This window comes from Lepus europaeus, chromosome 6, assembly GCF_033115175.1.
Source record: "Lepus europaeus isolate LE1 chromosome 6, mLepTim1.pri, whole genome shotgun sequence".
Classification (NCBI taxonomy): domain Eukaryota; kingdom Metazoa; phylum Chordata; class Mammalia; order Lagomorpha; family Leporidae; genus Lepus; species Lepus europaeus.
The window spans coordinates 131,697,413-131,724,501 of NC_084832.1; the positions used below are offsets into that span (position 1 = coordinate 131,697,413).

Sequence of the window (27,089 nt, forward strand, 5' to 3'; positions counted from 1 at the left end):
AACATGACAAAAAATACAAAACAAGAAAACATCCAAAGAATAAGCACACTGTAAAAGCAAAAGCTAACTTGGAAAAGATCCAAAACCAGAACTCGTAAAAATAAAAAATGCAATCATTCAAATAAAGAAAAATCGGCTGAAGGAGAAATTATGAAACTGGAAGACACATCCATGGAGTCACTCAAGTGCGAGCACAGAGAGGTAGAAAGAAGAAAATGAAGGAGAAATCAAGACAGAAGCGTGACCTGCCCGAGTAGTGGTTCCAATGGGAGAACGGGGAGACGGAGAACCGCCCCGAACTGACGAACAGCAGTTCTCAGGACTCGGAAAAGGCCTAGTGCTTCCAGCAGAACAAAGGACATCTGATCACCAACACGAGGCAGTCCAAGCCCAAAGGCCTGCAGGCTCCGAGCAGACGCAGCGCTTGCTGTCTCCTTCCCCACCACAGCCGCTCTTCAGCCAGGCCAGCCCTCAGCGAGCCCAGCTGCACACTGGCAGCTGTGCCAGGCAGGAAGGCGCAGGCTGCTCCCTGCGCTTCCTTCTCACACGTGGGTCATTTCAGTTAATGAAACACTTTACAGCCCCAAGAACCGGGTTTTCCTCCTGTTCTGTAACCATTAAGTCTGTCACGTTTGTAGGTTCTTCCTGAACACACAAAACTGACGATCAGCACTCATGGCGCTGTGGGCACGTAAGCAGAGCTCCTAGAACAGAACGCGTACTCGATGCCATCCTAAGTGACACGGAACCCGGCATTCCCACTGATGGAGCTGGATTTCCCTGTCGCTTCCCGACAGATTTCCTCTGACCCCAGGCCCCGCTCAGCTCCAGTCTTCCCTTTTCCATTCTGCTAAAATACCCCCAGAGTAATTTTCTCGCACAGTGCACCTGCTTGTAAAGACTTTCTGAGCTGGTTCATGTTGGCAGCTACTTTGCCTCCAAATTCCGCTGAGTCAGACTCCCAGACACAGTCATTTCCCTCTGGACTCCCGGTTCCTGCTGAAGACTCCTGCAGGGCGTCAGACTTGTGTCAGCCTCTCTGAAATGTGCGTGGGCTGCAGGTGCAGAGGGAGCGGCTGCCCCCGGCATCGGTTTCTCCCCCAGCTTGACTGGCCAGCACCGAGCTTCCTCACCCACACTGCCAGGCTTCTCCTACAGACGGTGACTGCCCAACTTGGTGCTCATGTGGAAGCAGTGCACAGACCACTTCCCCGGCCAACCAGCCCCACGGCTTCAGGGGAAGGCTGACGCCAGCTGCCCGCCTCGCCTGTGCTCCACGTGGGACCCCACTGCCTGCGGTTCCCTCCTTTGCGTCCCTGTGCAGTGTCTGGGGATGCTTCCCCTCCAGGACACAACTTCACCTGCAGTCATTTCCATCCTGCTCTCGCACGCCTTCCCCAGTCACGTCTTTAACTCCTAACAGTGTGTCCTTATCCTCATCCTCTTTCTCATGGCACACCTGCGTGTTCATCTCACATAAGCAAGGACAAGGCTGCAGGTCTTCAGAAGTTGTCCCTCTGTAGGCGGGTTCTTCTCGGGGTCTTCCCCGCTGAGGACAGTGAGGACCCGTGAGTGGCTCCCATGCAGCGCACCTGTGAGGTGCACCCTGGGGGACCTCAGCCGCCATCAGTGAGGACCCGTGAGTGGCTCCCGTGCAACGCACCTGTGAGGTGCTCCCTGGGGGACCTCAGCCGCCATGCAGGAGAGGAGACTCTTCCCCGACTCCCCTCTGGGCAGAGCTCCATGCCCACTTGCTCCACCCTGTCTACTGCCAGGCCCTGCTGACCCACAGTCCCTCCCTGGCTCTTTGCAGACTGGGTCTCGGCTTTCTCCTTGGGCAAAAGCGCAGCCCACACAGAGGCTGGTGCCCCAGGGCCAGCCCCGGCCGACCCCTCACTGCAGTGCTCGTGCCCTGTCAGCGCTGGCTCCCCAGGAGCGAGCACCCTCCTTCTCAGCTGCCCACCCACTTTCTGGCTTCTAGGAGTTCTCAAGCACTTTGGTCTGCTGACAGTGCTGCTGGTTTCCTTCAGTATCGCTTCAACTGAGGTCTGACTGCGGAGTCCTAAGCCCCCTTCCAACCTGTTCTCAAAACATCACAAAGCTCGTGGGAAACTGGAATTAAACAGTTTTAAGTTTGGGGGCAGGTGTTTAGCACGGCGGTTCAGATGCCTCATGGGATGCTGCATCTCACGTGGCAGTGCCTAGGTTTGATTCCCAACTGTACTCCCACTGTAGCTTCTGGTTAATGAGGATCCTGGGAGGCAGCAGGTCAAGGCACAAGTATTTGGGTCACCACCACCCAAGTGGGAGGCCTGGATTTGAGTCCCTAGCTTTGGCCTGGCCCATCCCTGGCCGTCATGGGTACGTGGGGGTTTGAACTAACAGATGGAAGATTTCTGTCTTTGAAATAAATGATAATAAAGTTTTTCCTTTCTTTTTTTTAAAAAAGCAGAATTACAGAGAGACAGAGAAAGAGAGAGGTCTTCCACCCACTGGTTCACCCCCTAAACGGCCACAATGGCTGGAGCTGGGCTGATCCAAAGCCAGGAACCACGAGTTTCTTTTGGGTCTCCTGCAGTGGTACAGGGGTCCAAGCATCTGGGCTATCTCCCACTGCCTTCCTAGGCCATTAGCAGAGAGCAGGATTGGAAGAGCAGCCAAGACTCGCACCGTCACTCATCAGGATGCATGCACCGTGGGCAGAGGCTTAGCCTACTCTGCCGCAGTACCGGCCCCCAGTAAACTTCTTAAAGCATAGATTTACTGTCACAAAAACAATTTTGAAATCCATGCACAATTTTTTATTTAAAAATATTATTTATTTTATCAGAAGGGCAGAGGAAGATTGAGGAAGAGTTGAGAGAGAGAGGGATCTCTCCAATCCACTGGTTTGCTCCCTAAATGCCCACACTAGCTATGGACAGGCCAGGCCAGAGCCAGGGGCCAGGGACTCAATGTAGGTCTGCCACATGGGTGGCAATGGCTCAGCCACCGAGTCTCACAGCTGCCGTGCAGAGTGGGCATCACCAGGAAGCCTGGACTCCGATCTCAGCTCCCCAGTGAGGGACGCAGGAGTCCCAAGAGGTGTCTCAGCCACTGTGCCAAACTCTGGCCCTCACAGTTCTTCCTAATCTGCATTTCCATGAACTTTTTGAGACCTTTTTTAACACAAGCGTTAATTTTAGGTGTCAACTTGCTGGGTAGGGAGTGGCCAGTGAGCTGGTGAAACGTGCCACAGTTGGTGAAGTCACCACCTGCGGTGCCGGCATCCCACATGGGTGCCAGTGTGAGTCCCAGCTGCTCCTCTTCCCACCCAGCTCCCTGCTAATGCTCCTGGGAAAGCAGCAGAGGATGGCCCAAGTGCTTGGGCCCCTGCACCATGTGGGGACCTGCATACAGTACCAAGCTTCTTGTTTCAGCCTGGCCCAGCTCTAGCTGCTGCAGCCACATGTGGAATAAACCAGTAGATGGAAGATCGATGAATGGAAGATCGATGAATCTCTCTCTCCCATGGAGTCCCGGTTCCTAGCTTCAGCATGGCCCAGCACTGACCATTGTGGCTAACTTGGGAGTGAATCAGCAGATGGAAGATCGATGAATCTCTCTCTCCCATGGAGTCCCGGTTCCTAGCTTCAGCATGGCCCAGCACTGACCATTGTGGCTAACTTGGGAGTGAATCAGCAGATGGAAGATCCCTGTCCTTCTGCCTTTCAAATAAAGAAATAAATAAATCTTTAACAAAAATCTAAAGCTATGCTTCCACTCTATCCAACTCCCTTTTCCTCAGTAACTTTGCTCTCAGACATTCCTTCTTGAAAACAGTCCCACTGGGAAGACGAGGCAAGGCCTGCGGCCCCACCCCTCCCGGAGCCCCTGGCGCAGCCACGGCCTCAGCCTCAGGCCCTCCCATCGGCCATGCTCTGAGACATGTCTTCTCTCATCTTCGCCACCTCCATGGGTCTTATGTGTTGTTTTCAACACAAAGAAAAATCCTTAATGGTATACTGTTGAGAATGTACCTTCTAAAACTTTTTACATTTCCTAAAATAAATTACAGTATTTATTCACAATAGTCAGTGGCTAACCAGAAGAGAGAGACAAATACACACATCCTCTGCCATTCTGAAGTCTGTCCTCCATTGTCCACTGTGCTAGTTCTACCCCCAAATCTAAACTTGTACGCAGAAGCAATCTGCAACCGGCCCTGTAAATTCAGTGTTCCACACTGTGTGGATCCATCTTGTCCGAATCAGAAAAGCAGTCATCCAGCTGGTGCCTCCAAATCTTTCACCCTGTAACAAACACACAGCACACGGAGAGAAGGCCGGAGCCCAGCACGGCAACAACCCTTTCTGGAAAGCGGCTGTACCTTGCGCATCTGTGCAGTCCTGCGCCGTCTTCCCCGAGTGGCTGGGGGTGGCTGGTCCCTCAGAGCTGACTTAGGTGAACCCCAGGAGGGCCAGCAGTCGTTTAAAGACCAGGGGCGGGGGCAAGGACAGCCAATAGCCACCCCACCTTGCCCCAACACCTCCCTCTCTCCAACTTGCGTCAGCTCTTTCAAAAAAAGAGAGAGAGAGAGAGAGAGGCTAAATCCGTTTACTCTTGTCCATTTGGATTAAACATTGGTTACAACAATTTCTGTTTGCGTTCAGAGTTTTGATTTTTATGCAACAAAATGCTCACTCACGGACTATTTCACCTGGCCAGTGTCATCCCCGATCGGGGTTCTGTGGGCTGGTGGACTAGCATTTCAGGAATGCTCATTTGTCCAAGGTTGTGAATCAAAGTCCAAGCCACACAACACAGCGGCACTGTACTGGGGTCAGACTGTTCCATGGAGCGCTGTGTCGCCCCACGACACACCCCTCCAGGCGGCATGTGCCGGGTGAGGACTCCAGGAAGCTGGAGCTCCCTGCCGCACACACGCCTCAGGCAGAGTGCCGCGTCCACTTCCAGGCGGACGTCCCTGCCGATCTTCCACACAGCAGCAAGAGGGCAAAGATGCATTCCCCAATCATCCATTCTGTCAGAAGATGTATCAACCAGACATGACTCTACATGTAAGATTAAAAAAAAACAGATCAGAAATCAAGCCAGAGTGAAGAATTCTTTGCCTTTTAAATATCTATGACATGACTGCACAATCTGATAACCAATGAGAAGCAATGTGAGATTTCAACAGTTGTGTCAATTCCTGTTTGGACAAAAATAACCGGACACTGTTCCTTGAGTAGAAAGTCTGAAGTTGATGCAATACATTAAACATTAAACAAAATGGCTAGTTACCCATTTCTCTCTTCCTTTCCAAATATGCCCACTTGGTCTATCGACTGGTGTGGTATATTTGCTTCTGCTTGTCTTTTAGCTTGTTTTCTACTTTCTTTTTTAGAATGAGCCAACAGTTTCTGCTTTCATCAGATAGAGTTAATGCAGCCTAGGAGAAAAATGGTAATAATACATGTGCTAACTTTCATTCCAAGGAAATCTAAAGAATATTCCTTCCAACTTCTGTTTCCACCCTTCAGTTGTGATCCTTCCTTCCATCATAAGATTTCTTTTGATCTGCAAAGTTACCAGGTGAGTGTAAGAGGAAGCAAGCAAAAACCTACAATAATTATTACAAAATGAAGGATTTCTACTCAGGGAAAATGCCATTTATCAGCAGGTCAACTGGCAAGGAGAAATACACCCCAGATGATGAATTTTATGCCCCAATATCTCCCTATAAACAGAGTAGAGATCAATGTACAAACTCTTAGTTTTACCTCCCTTGAAATATTTAAGCTGCAGTGTACCTGTAATTTCTGATCTTCAAGTATACAAAATAAAATCAAACTGTCACACTGGATTAAAATTAAAGGCACACATAAAAAACTTCTGTGTAGTCACATTTCTGGTAAACCTACCACACATAGAAAACTCTTAAAACTAAACTTTTTTACCACTGACTTAAGAACCAAACACACACACACACACACACAGACACGAAAACTAACTTGGCAACAGTTAGATGAGTCCAAATAAAGGAGGAACTGGCTCGCTGTTTGGCTGTTTTTTTTTGTTTTTGTTTTTCCCCTGCAAATCGTTTGTCTTCTGGTAACTTCACCAAAATCCATGTAGGAGCGCACGGCCACATTCTAACAGGACCCACACTGCCTTTCCTTCGGAAGGACAGCACACGCATGACGACCCCTTGCCTATGATCCCACTGCAGCCTTCGGAAGGACAGCACACACATGATGACCCCTTGCCTATGATCCCACTGCAGCCTTCAGAAGGACAGCACACACATGATGACCCCTTGCCTACAATCCCGCTGCAGCCTTCTGGACAGCACACGCATGACGACCCCTTGTCTATGATCCTGTTGCAGTGAAATTTCATGCGCGTGTGGTGACAGGCTCGCACTGCTGATTTTCACATGTGAAAATGGTGAACGCAACCTACCCGGGCTCCAGCCTGGCGTCAGTGTCACTGCACAAACATGTGAGGGACCAGAGTATCACAGACTTGAAAAAGAATACCATGGTAGTGAGTAGCCAAGCAAGTCTGGGCAGCGAGAGGAGCAACCCCCTGGCTGGCCCTCCGTGTGAGAACTTCAGAGAGGGTTTGGGAGGGGCAGAGACGGCTGAGTGGCAGTGGAGTGGGGTGTGGAGCAGCCACACCAGGGGATGTGACCCCCCCCAGACTGGATCGTAGTTCATATCAGTGTATACAGGACCCCAGGAGGCCAAGCGTCTCTGTCGCTGGAGCCACCGGCCTTCAGCAGGGCACTAACAGCCATGTGAGACCCTGACTGGTCAAAAGAAAAGGGGACAGCTGGCTACGTGAACCCCTGTCCTAGCACCGGCACAGTTCTGCCTACTGAGATGACCAAGGGGAACGGCACAGTCCAGGCAGCGGGGCGTGGACCCCAGGGAGCCTGAGTTGCAGTGGTCAGGACCTGTTAGAGACTTCTGAAGAAAACCGTCCATCAGCAGGGAGGGGCACAGGAGGCGGCAGCAGGGTAGGCGCGGTGGAGAGGAGAGGAGCCAGGAGAGGGACGGGCTGCTCGGGCTTGGCAGCCACAAGAAGGCAGATGGACAGGATTTAGGGTCAATGGTATTTCGAATTTTCCTTGTATTTTATCCCTTTCACTGGCTCACAACAGTGCTATGAATTTTATGTCATTTTATGAGAAGCAAGACACCTGCAATAAAATCCCCCCCTTTCAGCCACAGAGACAGAGCACACACGCCTCCATCAGTCTGGCTGCCGCTGTCCCGCAGCACAGGGAAGGCCCCGTGTGCACGCGCCCGCAGCATGCCGCCTGCCCAGAGCGCAAGTAAATGTGAGTCCAATCACACAGGTGCAGCGAACGAGAACGTGTATACCCACGCTGACATTAACCGATCGTCCCTGTCTGGAATTCCTACCTTCAGTGATGTTCCCAAATGCAAAGTTCCAGTGGGATCAAGTTTAAATCAGTCAACAGTTGAAAGAAGGAACCCACCATTTTGCAATGATCCCGGGAGATAACCTCTTGTTCTCAATGAGGCCAGTCATGGGACTACACAATCCTTGGAAACGGAGCCCGGTCTGGCCAGGCCGGCCAGAGCTGTAGGAACAGCATCGGCTCAGAGGCCAGCCTGCCGAGCCCGGGGCTGCCTCCCTGTCTGCCTGCGCCCTCTCCTCTGGCCCTGACGCTCTGCACGGTGACGGCCTCTTCTCTGAGAAAGGCCCCTCGGGCCGGTGAACTCAAGACTTCCAAAAGCAGATCGGGCCCAGGCCTCGCACCTGCGCTTCCTCTGCCGGCACGGCGGGCGGATGCGTGGGGCCTGCCAGTGCCTTCTGGAAGTGCGAGACGCCAGCAGGAAGGCCGGCAGAGCCGTGTTTCGCACTCACTCGCTGGGGCTCAACCTGCCTTTTGATTTCCAGGTTCCGAGGGCTGAAAGGAATTTCGACCTTTCCTGATGTCATAGCTTTGATTTCCCCAAGTCTTCCTCCTACTGCTCCCTTCTTTACTGAACTGATTTAGTGCACAGAGAGAGAGCTTCCATACGCTAAAACCCAGGCCTGGGACAGCCCTGGCTGTTGTGGCCATCTGGGGAGTGAACCAGCAGATGGAAGAGCCCTCCCTCTCTCTCCCGCTCTGTGACTCTGCCTTTCACATAAATAAATAAATCCTTATTTTAAAAAAATGTAAACACACTAACACGGCACACACATACGAGGCAGATGAGGCAATGAACGCCTCATCTACCGACGACCTTCAGAGAGTCTGACCCGGACCCTCCCAGACACAGCCCAGCCCTGGAGACCCCAGATCTTGCATTCGACAAACCTCCCGCCACGGGCAAGGCAAGGGCTTGTGGGGGCACCACTCACTCCACCCCAGCCCAGCCCAGCCCACTTCTGCAGCGAGGCACTCGCGACTTGTTTGGACAGCCAACTGCTCTGTTGCAACACAAGCAAACAAGTTCCTTGCAGGTCAGACCTGAAGTGAACAAAGCCCACTTTTAGCCTCAGTTTACCAACCAGCCAGAAGACAGTCCATGATGTGGACAGTGTCTTGTCGCTGCCTTTCCTGTCTCCCAAGCTGGGACCGCACAGACTGCAGCCCCCAGCAGGGTCTCCTCGGCGGGGAGGGCCCTCCCGGTGTGACAACACAAGCTGCTGGCTGCCATGCAGTGTGTCCTCCCCCCTTGAAGAGGCCTGCCCCCCAGTGTTCCCAGAGTGGGGAGACACAGGGTGTCTGTGGAACTTCCTAATTCCCTCTCTCCCTGCGAGGGTCTCCCAGCAGCGGACCAGCAGGAGCCTGCTCAGGACTGCGTTCCCACAGCTCAGGATGGGGCCCTGGGCCTGGTGGCGCATCCTTCCCCGGAGACACGGCACTGCACACTTGGAGGCTGCTCTGGTGAGGTGCCTCCAGCCCTGGAGCACAGCAGGGCAGCTGCTGTAGGAAGTGTGGGGATGGGTCCAGGGTGTCTGGACGGCCACTTTAAGGTAGTTATAAACAATCTCTTTGGTTTGCTTGCCCTGATTAACACGGGACTGTGCCCGGTACACAGCAGCCACAGCATAAATGCTCAACGCATGTCTATGTAATAGGTGCCACTTCCATCTGTACACCACAAACCCGGCTTTAGAACCCTCGTGTGAGGTTGCAATAGGAAGATGCTCACAGCCGCACTGGCGGGTGGACCCTGCCACGCGTGAGCAGGGACCCAGCTGTGGGCAGGGACATCAACACCCTCACAGGCTCCTGAGAGCCACCTTCCTGGCTTCCAGCAGACACTGCGAAACATGTGCTAGGCGCATTTGTGAAAAAGCGTCTACAATTTATACACATCAAGGCAGAAGAAAAATGCTGGAATAACGTATCAGAATAGTAACAGCTTCCCTCCAGAGTGGAAATGCAGACAAGCCCTATTTCTCTCATCTGTGACTGACGACTGCTGGCTGACCCCCACACACGGACTACCGCCACAGTCGCAAACTCAGCAAACTCAGAGACAACGGCAACTCGGAGCCTGACCAGCCCCCACAATCTCCGTCCCTACTTTCACTGAGCTGTTCTGGTGCTCAGCCAGCGCATAGTCCACTCCCCTAAGCATCTCCCACACTGAGGGAGCCCTGAGGAGTGCCTCGAGCCACAGTCCACACCTCCCACTCCTTCTGCAAACGTGGCCAGAGTTCCCACAGACCTCATGGCACTGCTGAGAGCAGCAATTTCCACTGTGGCCTAACAAGGAGGCACTGTCAGGCACTGTCACAGGGCAGTTCAGTGCACGGTGCCGACTGTACGCGGGAGCCAAGGAAGGCGCCATCAAAGGCCCAACCACGCCTCAGGTGACAAGCAGCCTGGCCTGATGCATGAGGTGCCCTCAGGATCTGGGGCTGCAAGTGTGGCACTCAGCAGGCGACCAGGAGAGGGAAGACCTCCTGGACTGAAGTTGGAGGAGGAGGAGCCGGCAGGAGGAGCCAGATGGGGAGCCCAGAGTGGCAGAGGCCAGGAGTGAGAGCGCCCAGGGAGGGCGAGACCCTCGCCCGCAGGGTCAGCAGCCCTGGGACTTCTCGCTCGCTGTTGAGTTCATCACAGAGGCCCGCTCGTCAGATTCCAGATGGGGAAGAACACATGTGGAGCCCCTCCCTCTGCACAGGCATCCTGGCCAGCGAGCCTGCTCCTTTGCACCCCATGAGCGAACACATCTGGCAGAGAACAGGAGAGCCCAGGCTCACGGGAGCTCCTCCCTGGGGGTGCTCCTGGACGGGCCCCATCGCCCCGGGTCCATAGTAAGTGACGAATTCCCAAGCAGAAACACATGCTTCTGAGGGAGGTGCGCTGTAGGTGCCAGCCCCAGGCAAGGTCAGCACCTAAGTGTGGCTCCCACAGCCTGCACAGTGCTCTCCCACCACCTGCAAGCAATTACCACGTGACAAGACCAGGAGCCACTACAAATCCGACAGCAATTAAGTGTTTAACTATGGCAATACCAACTGTATCCCTTCTGAGACACTTGGGGATTATTTTTAAGTAAAACTCTATCTTCAATATATGTGAATTTTTCTTAATTGTTCAAAACCCACCTGCATCAAGATGGATGAAGTAAATGATGTGAGCACCTTGCCCGGTGCTGGTGACAGCATCCACACTCTCGTTCTTCCTCGCAGGGTCCAGAGGTGAGGGAGGAGGCGATGGGGCAGCTGCGGGGACCAGCACTGCCCATTTGCTGACGGCTCATGGCACCTCCTGAGCCGAGGCCGAGGGCTGAGGCGGAGCTTCAGGGTCTCCAGACCCCTCCACTCGCAGAAGACTCTCCCCCTTGGAGTGGCAGTGGCTGAGCAGCCCCCTGCCTGCTGCACTGCCTGCTCCACGCTCCCAAACAGAAGACCTGGGCTCACATTCTGACACCACCAATGACCAGCGTGCCTCCTCGTGCAAAAACCGAAACACAATCCCTTGAGTGTGACCCGACCGTTGCAGACCCCCCACGTACCAGGTGCTATCTTAGTACATAAAACGTGGAAATCTGATGAGCCCAAGATACACTGTCAACATGACTAGCTCAAATTGGCCAAAATTCTGCTGTCTGGACAAGAACTCCTACAAGCGTCAGTCGCCAAGGAAAAATAAGCATGGTTTCCCAACAGAAACGCACTGATCATGAGGCTCTGACGTGCACAGCTAACGTCCCGGTTCTCAGTACTTCCATTCAGGGACAGGCACTTGGCTTCATGGCTAAGTCACCCGCGTTCCACGTCCAAGTCCTGACTTCAGCTTCCTGCTCAGGCCGACCCCGGGAGGCAGCAGTGACAGTGACGGCTCAAGTACTGCAGTTCTGCCCCGGTGGGAGACCCAGATTGAGCTCCCAGCTCTCAGCTTTGGCCTGGCTGTGAGCCAGCAGAGGGTGAGTGCGCTCCCTGCATCTGTGTCCCTCTAACGAGCAGAGAAACAGCCTGCAAATCCTGAGCGAGTGTTCAGGGTAATGCGTTCACTGTCAGGCCTGTTCTCCCCCTTCCTGCTCAGCGAGCCATCACGGACACCTACTGTGCACACAGGACTGCCTGTGCCTGATCAGGCTTCCCTCTGCTTTACCCGACAGACCGCAGCTTGCCGGTCATCGGGGGTCTTTGCAGTGGGCTGCTGCTGCAGGAGCTCTGCCCACACACACACGTGAACCTCATGTTCTGTGCCAGAGGCACGTGTGTGGACAGAGACCCAGGCCTGCACCCTGTGGTCTGCATTTCTGTCTACCAGGGGCACACGCGATGGTCTTCTTTCCCAATCAAAGCTCAGTGTCCACCCTTCAGGCCACACACTATCCTTAAGTGCACTGTGGCTGTCTCACTTGAACTCCAAACTTCATCAGACAGAGGGCTGTCTGAGTGGACAGGGCACTCACTCTGGGGTCCGGCACAAGGACTCAGATCCTAACCTGGCTTTACCACGGCCGGGCCAAGCAAGGTCAGAACAGGTGGGGTGGGTCCAACCATCCTCAGAGCCCCTGCCCCCAGGCAGGCGGGGCTGCGACACCTGTCCACACCTCGCCCTTCCAGATGGCTGGGCTCTGACTCCCTGTGCAGGCAGCCTCATGTCCTGGGTTAACTGCTTCTTAGCTGTCTGGCTCTGGGCCAGCTGCTCGCATCTCTGTGTCTCAGCTCCATCTGTCCAGGAGACAGGACACAGTGCCCACGTCCCCCCACTGCCACCAGCTCCGAGCCACACTGCCAGTCCAGAGCAGCCACTGTGTCTGCAGAATCATCTGACTCCAGTGCCCAATGTGGGGCCTAGTTAGTAAGTCTCCAACCAGTAAGTAGATAAAATCCTGTGTAATAACTGGGGCTCCGTTACGTCTGACAGAAACGTAGGCGAGATGACTGGGAGGGCTGACAGTAGACATTTAAGCTTCCTAACTGGCCCAGGTCTCCTTACTAGCCTTCATTTATAAGTCATCTCACTGAGTGAAACTGATCCTGGGATTAAGTTAGTTTCACACCTTGGGCTCCCTGCTGCATTGTTACTGTTGCACTATTGACCAGCTCGGTCAGAAAGCTGGAAAGGAGATTTGGCCCTGACCCCTAGGACCTGAGAAAACAACCTGTAAAAGACACCTTTCGCAATCTGTGTGTTTAATATTAACCAGCCTGTGAGGCACCACGGTGCAGGGAGCACTTCACCCCAGGCCTGGCCCAAGTCACTGCTCAACGTGAAAACGTCCGAGGTTCAGGGGGAGCCACAGGCTTTTTGCTTTGGGTCATGGTTAATCCCTGTGCCAAAGACATGCCCTGCCTTCCTCACTCTTCTCAGCTTATGTGGGTGGAGGGCAGAAAGCTGGCTCTAGTGTTCACATGGACAAATGAACCAGAACATCTTCAAAGCTAGAAACTCAGAAACACACTTGCACATAGGCACACACCCACGTACCCACGTAAACATGCACTTGCATACATACACACGCTCACACACACACATGCACGCACACACATGCACAGCCTTCCAAAAGCCCATGGAAAATGTATGCCACAAAAAAAAAAAAAAGATGATGGGTTTCAAAATATTTTAGCAACACAATAAGCTTATCTTTTAATCCCAATTCACTTTCACTTATTATGGAGGTTTTCAAACATACAGAACAGTAACCACAGTGACATAACGACCCCTCCTGTGGACACCATCTGGCTGTCATGTCGGCACAGCAATCTGAGGACAGGCAAACCACTGTTCCCACACACACTGCTTCAAAACTGTGTATGTATGTGTGTATGGATCCATGTACATGCGTATGTATTTGTGAGAGAGACAGAGGCCTTCCAACCACAGCTTCACTCCCCAAATGCCCACAGTGGCCAGGGCTGGGGCAGGCTGAAGCCAGGAGCCAAGAACTCCATTTTGGTCTCCCACATGGGTGGCAAGGACCCATCACCTGTTGCCTCCCAGGGTCTGGATTCCATGAAGCGGGAACAGGGAGTCAAACTCCAGCGTTCCAGAACTGAATGCAGGCGTCACAACCCAGCATCCCAACTTCTGAGTCAGACACCTGCCTTCTCCCACTACATATATTGAATAAGTCACATATACATATTTTTGTAGTAAATATTGCTGAGTATATCAGTAATCGAAAACTACTTTCAAAAATAAAGTTGGGGCCAGCATTGTGGTGTAGCAGGTAAAGTCACAGCCTGTGACTCAGCATCCCACAGGTGTGCTGGTTCCTGTCCCAGCTGCTCCACTTCCAACCCAGCTCCCTGCTAACGGCCTGGGAAAGGCAGTGGATGGCCCAAGTGCTTGGGCTCTTGCTACCCAGGTAGGAGACCTGCATGATGTTCCTGACTCCTGGCTTCGGCCTAGCCTGGCCCTGGCTGTTGCATTCATTGGGGGATGAACCAGCAGATAAAAGATCTGTCTCTCCCTGTCTCTGAACCTCTGAGTTACAAATAATAATAAAAATAAGAAAGTCATGTGGAGTAATTTTTAAAATCCAAACAACACCCACGACCTATCAGCTCTGCCCTGCAGTCCACAAAGAAGCTGAGAGGCACCCCTGCGTGAGGCCAGCATGGCCCTGAAGCCCAACAGCCAAGGTCACTCAGGAAGAAGCATGAGGTTGAAGCGCGAGGACATTCAGCAAAACACAGGCTGGAGGACCATACGGAACAGGCCAACGAAGGGTGGTGTCACTTCTCTTCTAAAGTGAAGTGGGCGGCCAGCGCCGTGGCTCAATAGGCTAATCCTCTGCCTAGTGGCACCGGCACCCCAGTTGGGGTGCCGGATTCTGTCCCGGTTGCCCCTCTCCCAGGCCAGCTCTCTGCTATGGCCCGGGAGTGCAGTGGAGGATGGCCCAAGTCCTTGGGCCCTGTACCCCATGGGAGACCAGGATAAGCACCTGGCTCCTGGCTTCGGATCAGCATGGTGCGCTGGCCGCAGCGGCCATTGGAGGGTGAACCAACGGCAAAGGAAGACCCTTCTCTCTGTCTCTCTCTCTGTCCACTCTGCCTGTCAGAAACAAAAACAAGCAAACAAAAATAAAGTGAAGTGGGACTGAGGAAGGCAAACAGTGGGACCGGAGGATATCAGCAGTCGCACAGCCAACCAGGGTAGGTTCCAGTGTTGAACACGTTGTAAGAGAGGGAACAATCTATGGATAAAGGAGATTTTATTAGAAGACACACCAACCAATGAGTGTGATCCCTGTTTGGATTCTGTCTCAGACAAATGAAGGAGAGCAGGAGGCAGGGAAGGGAAGACGGAGACAGAGAATACGAACTCCGGACATCTGGACTTTGCCTGAATATTTGACACTGCTGAGCGTGTAAGTGTGATGGTATTTTTAGTTTTTCTTAGAGTCCTTTTCTTTTTGAGGTGCTTAATGAATCATGCATGGAACAAAGTACACAACGACTTAGATTTGCTCGGGAATAATCTAGCAACGGCTGAGGAGGGAAGCACAGCAGGAAAGGAGTGGGCACGGACGAAATATGCCGACGAGGATGATCGCCACGGAAGCTGGGGGAAGATGGAGGTTCTCTGCACTCTCCAACGTGCCGCGAGTGCACGGACGAAATATGCCGACGAGGATGATCGCCACGGAAGCTGGGGGAAGATGGAGGTTCTCTGCACTCTCCAACGTGCCGCGAGTGCACGGACGAAATATGCCGACGAGGATGATCGCCACGGAAGCTGGGGGAAGATGGAGGTTCTCTGCACTCTCCAACGTGCCGCGAGTGCACGGATGAAATATGCCGACGAGGATGATCGCCACGGAAGCTGGGGGAAGATGGAGGTTCTCTGCACTCTCCAACGTGCCGCGAGTTTTTCATGCCAGAGAGTCAAGTTTCTAGGCTGGGACTATTGCGTGCCTTTTCCTGATGTGCGGCAATGCCGAAAGCAAAAGGAAGACAGCAGAAACTCCTCTGACCATCCAGGGATTTCTGTTCACTAGCGCTCTGCAGTTCTGCCGTTCCAGACGAGGTTTATAACCACGACTGTGGGGTACTATGAGGCACAGAAGGGGAAATCACGCTCAATAAAATGTCAATTTTAACGTGTGTCTTACTGTTTGATTTTAATACTTTATTGAAGTGTATTTCTTTTTTTTTTTTTTTCTTTTTGACAGGCAGAGTGGACAGTGAGAGAGAGAGACAGAGAGAAAGGTCTTCCTTTGCCCTTGGTTCACCCTCCAATGGCCGCTGCGGCTGGCACACCGCGCTGATCCGAAGCCAGGAGCCAGGTGCCTCCTCCTGGTCTCCCATGGGGTGCAGGGCCCAAGCACTTGGGCCATCCTCCACTGCACTCCCTGGCCACAGCAGAGAGCTGGCCTGGGAGAGGGGCAACCGGGACAGAATCCGGCACCCCGACCGGGACTAGAACCTGGTGTACCAGCGCCACAAGGCAGAGGATTAGCCTAGTGAGCCGCGGCGCCGGCGGGCTGAAGTATATTTCACACACGAGGGCTGCATGCAGTTCATGTGCACAGTCTGAGGAGTCTGGACATACGTAAGCATGAAACCATCATCGTGGATGTCAGACTTGTCCATCACCTGCCTGGGCACCTGTGTTGAGTTTGTGGTTGGAGCACTTCACCTCAGTCCTACCTCCCTCACACCGCTCAGTGTGTGATCCAGATCTCCACAGCGAGTCCAGCACACACAGCCGAAACCTGTGCCTGTCCGCAGCTTGCAGGAGCCCTCCCCAGCCGACCAGTCACAGCTGCACTCCGCCAGGGCCCTCGCACACCTGCAATCATCAGGACTCGTGCTTGTGTGCCTGGCTTATTTCACTTCACACGACGTCCTCCAGGTTCATCCATCGTCACAAACGGCAGCATTTCCTTCTGCATCCCATCTCGTGTGCATACCATGTTTTCTGGGTCCACTCGCTGCCACGGACATCAGTGCTGTTGCCGCACCTCGGCTTCCGTGGACAGTGCCGCGGTGAACATGGGGCACCACGTCGCCTCCTGACCCAGATTCCAAGTCCTTGGGTAAATGCCCAGCACTGGACTGCTGATCATGTTCAAGCTCTATTTTTAATTTCTTGAGGAACCTCCACACTGTTCTAATTTGCACCCCTACCGACGGAAAACGGAGCCTCCCTTTCCACGTCTTCAACAACGCTGGTCACCTGACTCGAGTGAGGGGCTGTGTCCCCGATGCCTAACCCTCAGGCTGCTGTTGGCCAATCACATCTTCTTTAGAGAAATGCCTTTTGTCCATTTTTAAGTGAGTTGCTGCGTAGGAGTGCATCACATGCTAACCGCTTACGCTGTGGAAATACCTGCTCTGTTCTGCAGGCTGCCTTTCACTCTGCAGATGGTGTCCTGTGCTGGACAGAACACCTGCAGTTTGGTTAGGTAAGAATTACACATCACCCTATGTGTATGACAGGGGCTGAAAAATAGAAACGGGAATTGTATGTGGTAGAATGAGAAGCAGCAACTAGAAGCATGCCTTGGAAGCAGCCAGCATTTGGAAATCGAAGCCTTGCCCAAGCTGCAGGCCTCCTTAGCTTGGTCCCAGACCTCCCCCAGAGGCAGCTTAGGGAAGCCTGCCCCATCCTGGGGAAGTGGGGATTGCTTAGGTCCAGAAACACCGTGCCACTGAGGTGCTGGGAGGACTTGCAGGAATTCTACACTGGAAGCCTCTGCTCAGCAACACTCAGAATAAGAGGAAGCGGGAGGGAAGACGGTGGGCTCACATCGATCCAACTCCTGTGTGAACGCAGAGTGGGCCCTCGTTCTTCACTGCGACTCTGCCTGGCCTGCCCCGTGTGTTCTCCCTGACTTCACTCGCATGCTCCCTGGGTGAGCACGAGGACTTCTGATCCAGCCGTCTCCAGCAGCCTGAGGTCCCTCTGTCTGTCTGCTATTTTGTTCCTGGTGCTTCTGGGGTCACGTCCGGGAGGGGACCTCGCCTGGAGAAGGCAGGGAGCGTTCCTACCGCCCTTTCCTCCAGGAGCTCCAGATTTCCATCGTGAAACTCCCTGTGAGCAGAGCACTGCTGCTCACACCCTCAACCCGACGGCAGCCGTGGGCAGGGCGTCAGGAAGCCCTGCAGCTGGCCTCTGCAGATCAGCCCGCCGGTGAACACCTGGCGCTATCGCAATACCAAGGCTGCAGCTTTCAAGGACAGATCGCCCAGCATCGGCGAGCCAACAATTTGCACACACACCCCCTTCCCAGAAACTGACCACCCTCAATCATTGCTCACCAACATGAAGGCTATGCCAAGGTACACCTGCTTATTTCTGTCGGACCCAAGAAGGGGGTGTGGGAGGGGCACTTCCTGGTTGACTGTGAGGAAGGGCCTGTCCCTTCTCAGGGTGCAGTCAAGGTGGAGTGGCCGACACAGAAAAGCTCAACTGTCAAGCGGTGTGGCCTGCTTCCTTCAGACCACAGTCCTACTCATTCTGCAACGTCTGGAAGCTGGCTCTCCAGTGCTCGCTCGTCGCGTGATATTAATTGATGAGGATTCTCACCAAGGCCATGCCTGGGCCTAGCACTTGCACTGAGCACCCACAACGGATGCTCAGGAAGACAGAAAAGCTCACCCAGAGACCGACGCTGAGAGCAGGTGGTGCATGGAGACTCAGCCCACACCTGGCGGCAGCGGCCAGCTCCTGCGGACACGCCATCACCGTCTGGCTGGACACGACTCCTACCAACAGGACCCTGTCTCTACAACATGCTGAACAGAACTGGGGGCTCAGCCTGACAGTGGGGCAGTCAGCGCAGGGGCCTGGTCGGCTGCACCTTGCAGCTCCAGGAAAGGAGAGATCTGGGTGGGGACCTGGGGTCACAGGTTGACCTCAGCAAACCAGTTTTAGTTAAAATGGGACGTCTGTGTGGAGTTTGGCTGAAGCTGGCCTTGGGGGAGTCTGAACTTGAAGGAATTTTGGTAGAAAACACAACGTAAACCATTCTATGTGGCTTCATTCCTCAAATCGTGGACATGGCCACAGCATTACAAAACAGCATGAGAGTAATCTATACCTAGTGTGTGACTTCTGTCTACAGAGCTCCAGAAAACGACCTCTTCTCCTTAAAGCAAAACCTTAAACACACACACACACACTTGGAGTCACAGTTAACACAGCGACACCCTGCCCCGACCAGCCACTGCCACCACCTGGGGCGTGTGCCCACAGCTTCCAGGAGACGCCGCTGGGCACTGAGGGGGCGCAAAGGCGCCTCCTCCATCTCCCAGCTTCCCTGCTGCTGGGAGGGCCTCCACGGCGAAGCGCAGACAGCAGCCACGCTCCTGCTAACACAGGTCTCTGGAGGGCGGCGCTGGGCTGCCGGGGAAGTGGCCGAGCTCGGCCTGAGAGCACTAACCTGCACAGGCACAGCTTTCAGTAGGGTTCCACCAACCTGAACTGTTTTCACTGAGTGTCCAGTCACAGGCCAGATCCCCACAGGTACCAGGTTACACCCCTTGCTACAGTCCCTAGTGGCCCCTGTTCCCGTGAGGAGGCCACGCCACGCTCAGACGCTGCACCAACTACTTTTATCCTCACCCTTTCACCACCAAAGCCCTCAGCACCCCTTCAGTCTCACTGGGGCCCCCCGAGGTTGGCACCCTAAAATGACAGCAAGGGCGCACTGCACACGGCCCGGCCCTGAGGAGGAGGGGCTGCTGCCTTCCTCAGCTGAGCAGCGAAACATCAGCCTCAAAAGGTGTGCAGCGTGGCTTGATTTATGTGCTGCCCTCAGAACACAGATCCGGAGAGCACGGCCTGTGGTGGCCAGGGCAGGGAGGGCAGGCGCGGTGACAGCAGGGAGATCTTTGCGATGCTGGAACTGAGTGCTGTGACAGAGCGGCAGCTGCACACACCTACCCAGGTGACACAAGGAGCAAGCCCTAACCCTATCCACACCCCACCAGCGCCAGCGTTCTGGCGTTCATTGTGTGCTGAGGACCTCAATGGAACACTCTCTGGGGCCTGTAAGTTCTCAGAAGCCACCACGCGCCTGCACATGGCCCACGGAGGGAGTGGATGCAGCAGGCCGCTCGCGCAGGCCGGGATCTCTGGTCTGACAGTGCTGTTGCGGGAGTGAAGCGGTGTGGCCTTGGGATCCTCATACAACAGCTCAGTCCATGCAGGGCTCACAGGGGGTTTGGGCATTCACCGAGTGAGGCTGGAAGCATCCTCACTCGAGACGGAGGCTACTGTGGGCGCAGTTTTTACAAACCTTTTGTGTTCCTTGTAAGGCATTCCCAAATGCGACTGCACACACCACGGACAGTCCGTGCAGGTACTCTCACCTTTGCCCTCCACGTCCCCTCCCACCTCCGCCTCACTACCATTTGTCAAGTCCCCAGCCTGCTGCAAAAGTGGCTGGCAAACCTGGCAGTGTGGGTGTCATCACGCGCATGCCCAGGACACACTGCACAGCAGTCACCACCCTGCGCCAGCACCCTGCCAAGCTGCAGCCTCACTGGGCACCCACGTGCTCAGAGCTGCGACTGACCACCTGTTCCCTAGTCACCTCATGGTGCAGTCCACCTTGTTCCCTTCCTCCTTTAGCATTTTTATAGGAGCAGGAGTGTACGCATGCTGTAAAACCAGCCAAAACAAAGAACAAAGTTCTTGCCCTGAGGAGAGTGTTGGCACAAGGAGCGAGGGCGAGGGGAAGGCAAACACAGGTGGGGCGAGAGAGCTGGGAGGCGGCGGCAGCCAGTGACACTGTGGTCCAAGCACAGGCTAAGTCAGGGTGCCTCCTCCCCGCAGGCGACAGAAGGAAAGCTGAGCAGTGATCCCACAGGCCAGTCACACATCACGGAGTGCTAACCGCAATGAGACACAGCAGGCACCTGAGTTTCTCCACCTGCTTAATGTGACAAACAGCTCCAGTGCTTACAAAGTGCCAGCTGCGGTTCTAAACGTGGCATAACCATGGACTCATTATCCCTGTAAGTCCCCACAAGGCAGAAACTGCTACGGCCCCCATTTTAGAGCTGAAGAGTGAGGCAGTCGGGGTAACCAAATGGCTCAAGGGCTTTGGGGTGAAAAGTAGGGGAGCCAAAGCCTGAACCCAGCCAGCCCAGAGGAGGCAAAAGACCCAGGAAATCTCAGTGGTGGAATCCAAGAAGCCCAGATGGCAGAGCCAGCGTCAGAACCCAGGAAGCCCAGTTGCGAGAGCACCGAGCTCACATCCAATGCCTTGGCTCCCAAGCCTGCACCCTTAGCTGTGTACTACACACATTAAATAAATCACTTGATTTAAATGTTTACATCGACTAACGCATGAATTCCCTTTGCAAAGGCCTAGAACAGTTAAATGGGAAAGTATCTGAAGAATAAATGCCGTCGAAAGAGGAGCAGAGGCAGACTTTCCTGCACACACACAGGCCGGCGTCTGTTTGCACCAGGCACTGTGGACACCGGGTGACAGCAGCGCTGCTGTTTACTTTAAGGATGGACGCACACACACTGGGTCTAGCAGGGGCCACGGGAAGCAGCCAACAGGAAGCCGGGAAGCTCTTCAGTCCTGATCTGCAGGCGCTGACCTGCTGTGTGGACCGGCCTGCCTGAGCACTACCCAGTTCTTTCTCATTCCCTCGCTTGCATCTGTCACTCTAGTTGGGACACTGGAGAAAACACATGAGTAAATAACATTCCAGTAACACTTGGGCAACACGGATGATAATGGCGACCACATCCTTAGCTTACTCTGCACTTTGGCACACCGTAACTCACCGCAACCCCAGCCATCAGTGAGGCAGATGCTGTCGCCACCCTGGCTTCACAGACTTAGCAGCCCAAGCTCAGGATAACTCAGAAACCTGCCCAGAGATTCAAAGCTAAAACGAGGAGGATTGAACCTGGTGGATTCTTTGCAGGGTCCAGCTGCTGGGAGTCCCTTGCTAACATAACCAGGGGTGCAGACTCAGAGGCATGCAGGCCTCTCTTCACGGCGCACACATCTCCTGGGGTGAGAGCAGGTCAGCACTAGTTACAGCCATGCAACTCCCTACCTTGCCTTATTTCTTCAAAGTGTATTAAGTGGGGCTGGCACTGCGGTGTAATGGGTTAAGCTGCCACCTGCGATGCTGGCATCCCCTGTGGGCACTGGTTTGATTCCCATCTGCTCCACTTCCAATCTAGCTCCCTGCTAATGCACCTGGGAAAGCAGGAGAGGATGGCCCAAGTGCTTGCACACAGACAGGAGACCCAGAAGAAGCTCCTGACTCCTGGCTTCAGTCTGGCCCAGCTCTGGCCATTGCGGCCATTTGGCAAATGAACCAGCAAATGGAAGCACGCTCTCTCGCTCTCTCTGTTTCTGTCTCTCCTTCTCTGTTTCTGCAATTCTGCCTTTCAAACAGATAAAATAAATCTTTAAAAACACACATTTAGCATCCTACTCTTCTGGCTCTGAAATGAAAAACAGAGCCAGCAAAACCTAACATCAGCAGAGAAAGCGCCCATCTTGCTCAAACACAGATGTGTGCTGCTTGGAAATCCCTGTGTTGTGTAGACTGTCTGCTCTCAGGTAAAAGACATCCCCGGGAGGCAGAAAGGCAGCGTGTTTCCCTTCCAGGACACAGCGAAGCCCCGTCCTTGCCTCTGAGCACCCTAGCGTGGTCAGCAATCTGAAGGGCTGGACACCACGAGGAGCCCTAGAGAACGAGCGAGTGGCGAGCACACTACCAACTCCTGAGCCCAGCACAAGTCCTTCCCCAGCCTCTCCTTTGCTTCCCCACTGCCCAGGGCTGCTCCCACCCTCTCCCTTCTCTGCCGCTGTCAGTGCTCCAGTCTTTCCTGGGTAACTGCTGTTTCTGCTTCCAAGCCTGGCTCAGGCACCGCGAAGTCCTGAACTTGCCCTGCACCCCAGCCTGAGCCAGGTGCTGAGCCTGCAGTGTGGGAGCCAACTGCCTTGGTCCTGCCGGCTCTGATGGAACTGTGGTCTGTCTGTCCTTCCCACCAGGCCCCAGCACTGTTCTCCGGTGACCATTTCTTGAGGACCTAGTACTTGCCCGGTACTGTGCAAGGTGTTGGGGAGACAGAGATAAAGGAACTCCCTGAGGTGGCCCCAGGAAGACAGTGTCCCTGAGTGACTGCGGAGAGCCAGCAGAACCAGGTCACTGTGGACAAGGGGGGCGGGACGAGGGGGAGTGGAATTCTCTCTCCCTCTGCCCCACTCACCTCCTGCTGGGCGACATTAGGCGTTGCTAAGGCTCTTTTCTCCTGAGCTGTGCGTCTGCTCCCTCCCAGCTGTCTTTACTTTATGTCTGCGTTCATGGAACACACAGGAGCCTTGGGACAGAACAGCTGTGGTCCCAGGGCCAGCACCGTCCCTGTAGCTCCAATGTCCTTACCTTTAAAAGAGCACAACCGGGAGCACACAGCATGCAGGGCAGCGTGAGGCTCACCTGAGAGTCGGGACGCAGGCTGGTCTCAGAGGGCCCGTCCGTCCCCGCTCTCCCCTCCCCCCACTGCTCCTTGTCCTTCCTGTGAGACGTCATCAGGACAGCGGGGACATGCGAGATGCTTGCAGGGGACGCGCGGAAGCACACCTGTGAACACTGTGTTACCAAGAGTACACAATCGGCCCTCAAGCCCACCAAGCCCTGGGCTTTCACAGCGATCACTGCTTTCAAAATGCAAAAAGAAAAAAGAGTTTAAGCTTTGAAAACCAAGGTAACTCCTGAAAAAGAACTGATATAAAGACACCCAAAGGACACTCAGACATGAACAAAGGCGATTCCGCCCAAGAGGGAAGACATTTGGCACACAGGCCACGAGCCGCCACGTCTCTCCTGCTGTCCTCAGCACCTGCACTGAAGTGGACCACAGGGAGGCCGTGCACGTATTCTAAAGTCCCAGTCCTGGAACTGCCTGGCTCCCGGGCAGGATTCTGGCTCACACCCAGAGGTGAGTTTCTGTCCCTACAAGTCGGCCGTCGGGGCTGCCTATTGATAAGGCACGCTGAGAACAACTACTGCCCCAGGAGGCCCTCCCAGGCATTCTGCTAGCGCACGTGTGCTTCCCTCTGCTGATGTGTGCAATGGGTGTACAAACAGCTCCATCTCAGACGCCTGCTGTGAGGGTCACATACTCACACCAGGAAGCACTTGGTCAAACACAAAGATGTGGTCTCAGCGGAAAAGCAAGGCTAGCCTCCAGCTCTCCCCTGCCCCAGAGAAGGCTGTCCAGCCCCGGCCACCTGTCTCCCAGCTCTGTGTTGTTTTGTGATGACATACACTCAGGACATGCTCCCTGTCTCCGAACACAAAAGGTATTCGGTAATCTGGGAAGATCTCTGTCCCAACACACTCCCACAGAGAGGCAGGATGTACTTGTAGATGCACTTGTTAGAACCTGAGAGACTGTGTTACACACACACACAGACCCATACACATGCACACAGAGACTTTAGGAATGTACTTTATACAAAATAACCAGTTCATATGGAAATAAATCTACAGACCTCCAATGATCAAAGAGCTTTTTAAAAATAATTCAACACACATTGTTGAAGTAACCATTGAAGTAAGTGGAGCAGGGAATCAGAAGAGCACGACAAACTATACACAACATAAAAAGAAGCAGCACGGCCCTCCAGACTGACCAGGAAGGTTCACACAGCTCTGCTTCTGGAGCAGAGGATTCCCTGAGATTGTGTCCCTGAGGGAGACAAACAGAGCCACATACAGACAGTCACAGACACAGACCCCACACACACACCGAGAGACACAGGAAGCACGTAAACAGACCCACAAAGACACAAACACATATACAGACCCACACAGATACACACACACATACACAGAGAAACACACATACACAGACATACCCACAGACCCACACAAAAACAGAGGCATACATAGAGACATACAGACACAGACACACACACAATACACAGAGATCCACACAAAGACACACAGACACATATACAGAGACACAGAGTAACACGTACACACAGACACACAAGACCCACAGACCCACATACACAGAGACACACCCACGCAAAAACACAGACCCACATAGAGACAAAGACACACAAACGACACAGACACACATAGACGACACTCAGGCTTGTTTCCAGTGGGCTCAACATCCTCCCTGCACACCCACCCCTTCACCGCAGGAGGCGGTGCCAGGCTGGCTCCAGACCAGCAGCAGCAGGGAGCAGAGGGTGGCAGGGCGGGCAGCTGGGATCGGGGCACAGGCAGCTCCAGTCTGCCCTTTTGCTCGGGGAAGCAGACAGAAGTGGCCTCCTAAAACCACTTCATGGCTCTGCACGCTCAGGGTGACCCCCACACCTCCAACCGTGCCCCCGGGACTTCCCCAGAGGATCAAGTCTCCCCACAAGGGGCCAGGAGCCAGGCCAGCATCAGTGCAGCTGCGGTGCCACTGAGGGGCTGAGGCTGTGTCTGCTTCCGAAGTCCACCTAGGCTGGCCTGGCACAGCACCCTCCTGCACTCCTATGCCACCTGCAGCCTCGCCGACGCTGGTTCCCCCCGACCCTGCTCACCCTGCCTGCGTCCGGCGCCCGGCCCTGGCAACCCCATTCCTTCTCTCTTTTCTCCATTTCCTTCCCGCCCTCATCCTCCGTCCCAGACCCCTCTCCTTCCCCTCATCTGGAGCAGGGTCCGCCTCCCTAGTCCCCAGCCCCCTTGGAATCGCCCCCACAGGTTCCTGCCCCGGCACCCCCTCCCCTTCCTCACTCTCAGAGACCTCTGGGGAGCTCCCCAAATCCTGGGCTGGGCGAGGATCGCGCCCGCCTTGCTCGACCCAGCTGTCCGGGACCAGGAGACTATTTTCAGCCCCGAAGATGGGCCCGGGTCCAGCCATGTGGGGACGTGTCGCGGGAATCCCTGAGCACCTATGGCTAGCCCTCAGCAAGGTCGCCCCCCAGCCTTGCAGCCGCACGAGCGGGTCTCCGAGTACCCACCCTGGAACCCTCGCGCGGGCCACAGACGCGGCGACCTTGGCAAACCGCGTTTTTGGAAAGCGCGCTCGCTAATGCAGGGTGGTTTCCTTCCGTGCGCCCGGTCACTCTGCTGTGGTCTGTCGGGTGTGCAGGATCCAACCCACAGGGGACCGTCCAGGGACTCCCAGAACCACCCGTCCCAAGCGCTAGCGCGGACCCGCGACACAGGCACAATCCCGCTCACCGTGTGCTCTGCACCCTGGGCGGGATCCAAGCGGCCGGAGCACGCGGAGGAGGAGGACACCCTCTGCTTTCTTCCCGCTTTGCAGAGTGGAAATTTCCATCTGAGATAGGGGGCGGCATCCCCGCGTCGCGTTTCCTGCGGACCCTCCCTTCCAGCTCGACCGCCAATCGCCAGGCGGCAACCTGAGCCCTGAACGGAGCATCCCAGGTGGACCGAGCCACACTGTCCCAGGCAGCCAGGCCGCGGCCTGTCTGGGACAGGGCTGCACTGGGCGCTTGCCTTTGGACAGCCCGGTTTCTCAGCAAACCAGGCACTCTGCGCAGGTCACCTACTGAGCTCCCTCCCCGCAGGTTTGGGGGAGGCCAGCAGAGCCTTCGGTGCAAAGAAACTCCCGCCCACATGAGGACGAAATGGGGCAGCGGCTAGCGTGAACCCGAGTCTTCACTGGGACTCCAGTTCAGGCACTGCCTTCAGTCAGGCTGCAAAGACTCCGGCTCTGCTGGCTGCAGGCACCACCTGTCACCTGGGGAGCCTGCGTCCTGGTGAGCAAACAGGCCAGTGCAGCAGACATGTTCCCTGTGTTCCGCTCCTTAGCATCCCACTGCTCTTCTCCACAGTTTAGCAAACTCGCCAGCAGCACAACTCAGAGCCCACCCTCCCCACGAAACGTTATTCAGAATAGAAGGCTTCCCTGCCTCCTCACTGGGCACAGCCAGGGGCCCCTTGTGTTACAGCTCCCAGAACAAGCACGCCAGCAGCACCCTGGCACTTCGAAAAACAAGATGACCTGGAAAACGTATGGTAATCAGGGACAGTAAAGACGGCACTGCCAGTACACACACAACAGCAGCAATGCACCCACACACCACGGTGATGCAGTCATGCACACATGTGTGCCACACACACCAGAGCATTAGTGGACACACACACCTCCACACACATCACAGGCGACATAATCATACACACATCACAGCATCACTGCACACGCATGCACACCAAACACATCAGCTCATCAATGCACACACACATATCACAGGTGATGTAGTCACACGCACCTGTACGTGACACACGTGACAGCACTGATGCATACAATCTACCGCACATACATCCCAGGGGATGGCAATCACACACACCCACGCACACACACACACGTCACAGGCAATGTAGTTACACACACCTGTACGTGACACACATCACAGCACTGATGCATACAATCTACCGCACATACATCCCAGGGGATGGCAATCACACACCCACGCACACACACACACATCACAAACGATGTAGTCACACATGCACTGAGCACACATGTCACAGCATTAGTGTACACACCTTACCCCCACACATATCACAGCATTAGTGCACACACATGTACCCACAAATATATCACAGTATCAGTGCACACACATATCAGCTCATCAACACACACATATGCAGGGCCAGCACTGTGGCACACTGCGTAAAACCCCCTCCTGCAGTACCAGCATCCC

The 27,089-nt window shown here is 54.5% G+C and overlaps 1 protein-coding gene across 3 annotated transcripts in view; it reads right to left on the bottom strand.

The window, feature by feature from the left end:
* Positions 1 to 25,701, bottom strand: part of SLC38A4 (solute carrier family 38 member 4) — a 45,809-nt gene extending 20,108 nt beyond the window's left edge. Inside the window, exon 1 of one of the 3 annotated variants that reach the window (XM_062195122.1) lies at positions 25,600 to 25,701. The gene's annotated coding sequence lies outside the window, so the exon portion shown is untranslated. Of the gene's footprint in view, positions 1 to 4,369; positions 4,481 to 10,569; positions 10,591 to 25,599 lie in introns of those variants that run through there. The other 2 variants (XM_062195123.1, XM_062195121.1) reach the window with 2 other exon arrangements.
* Positions 25,702 to 27,089: the final 1,388 nt, after the last annotated feature.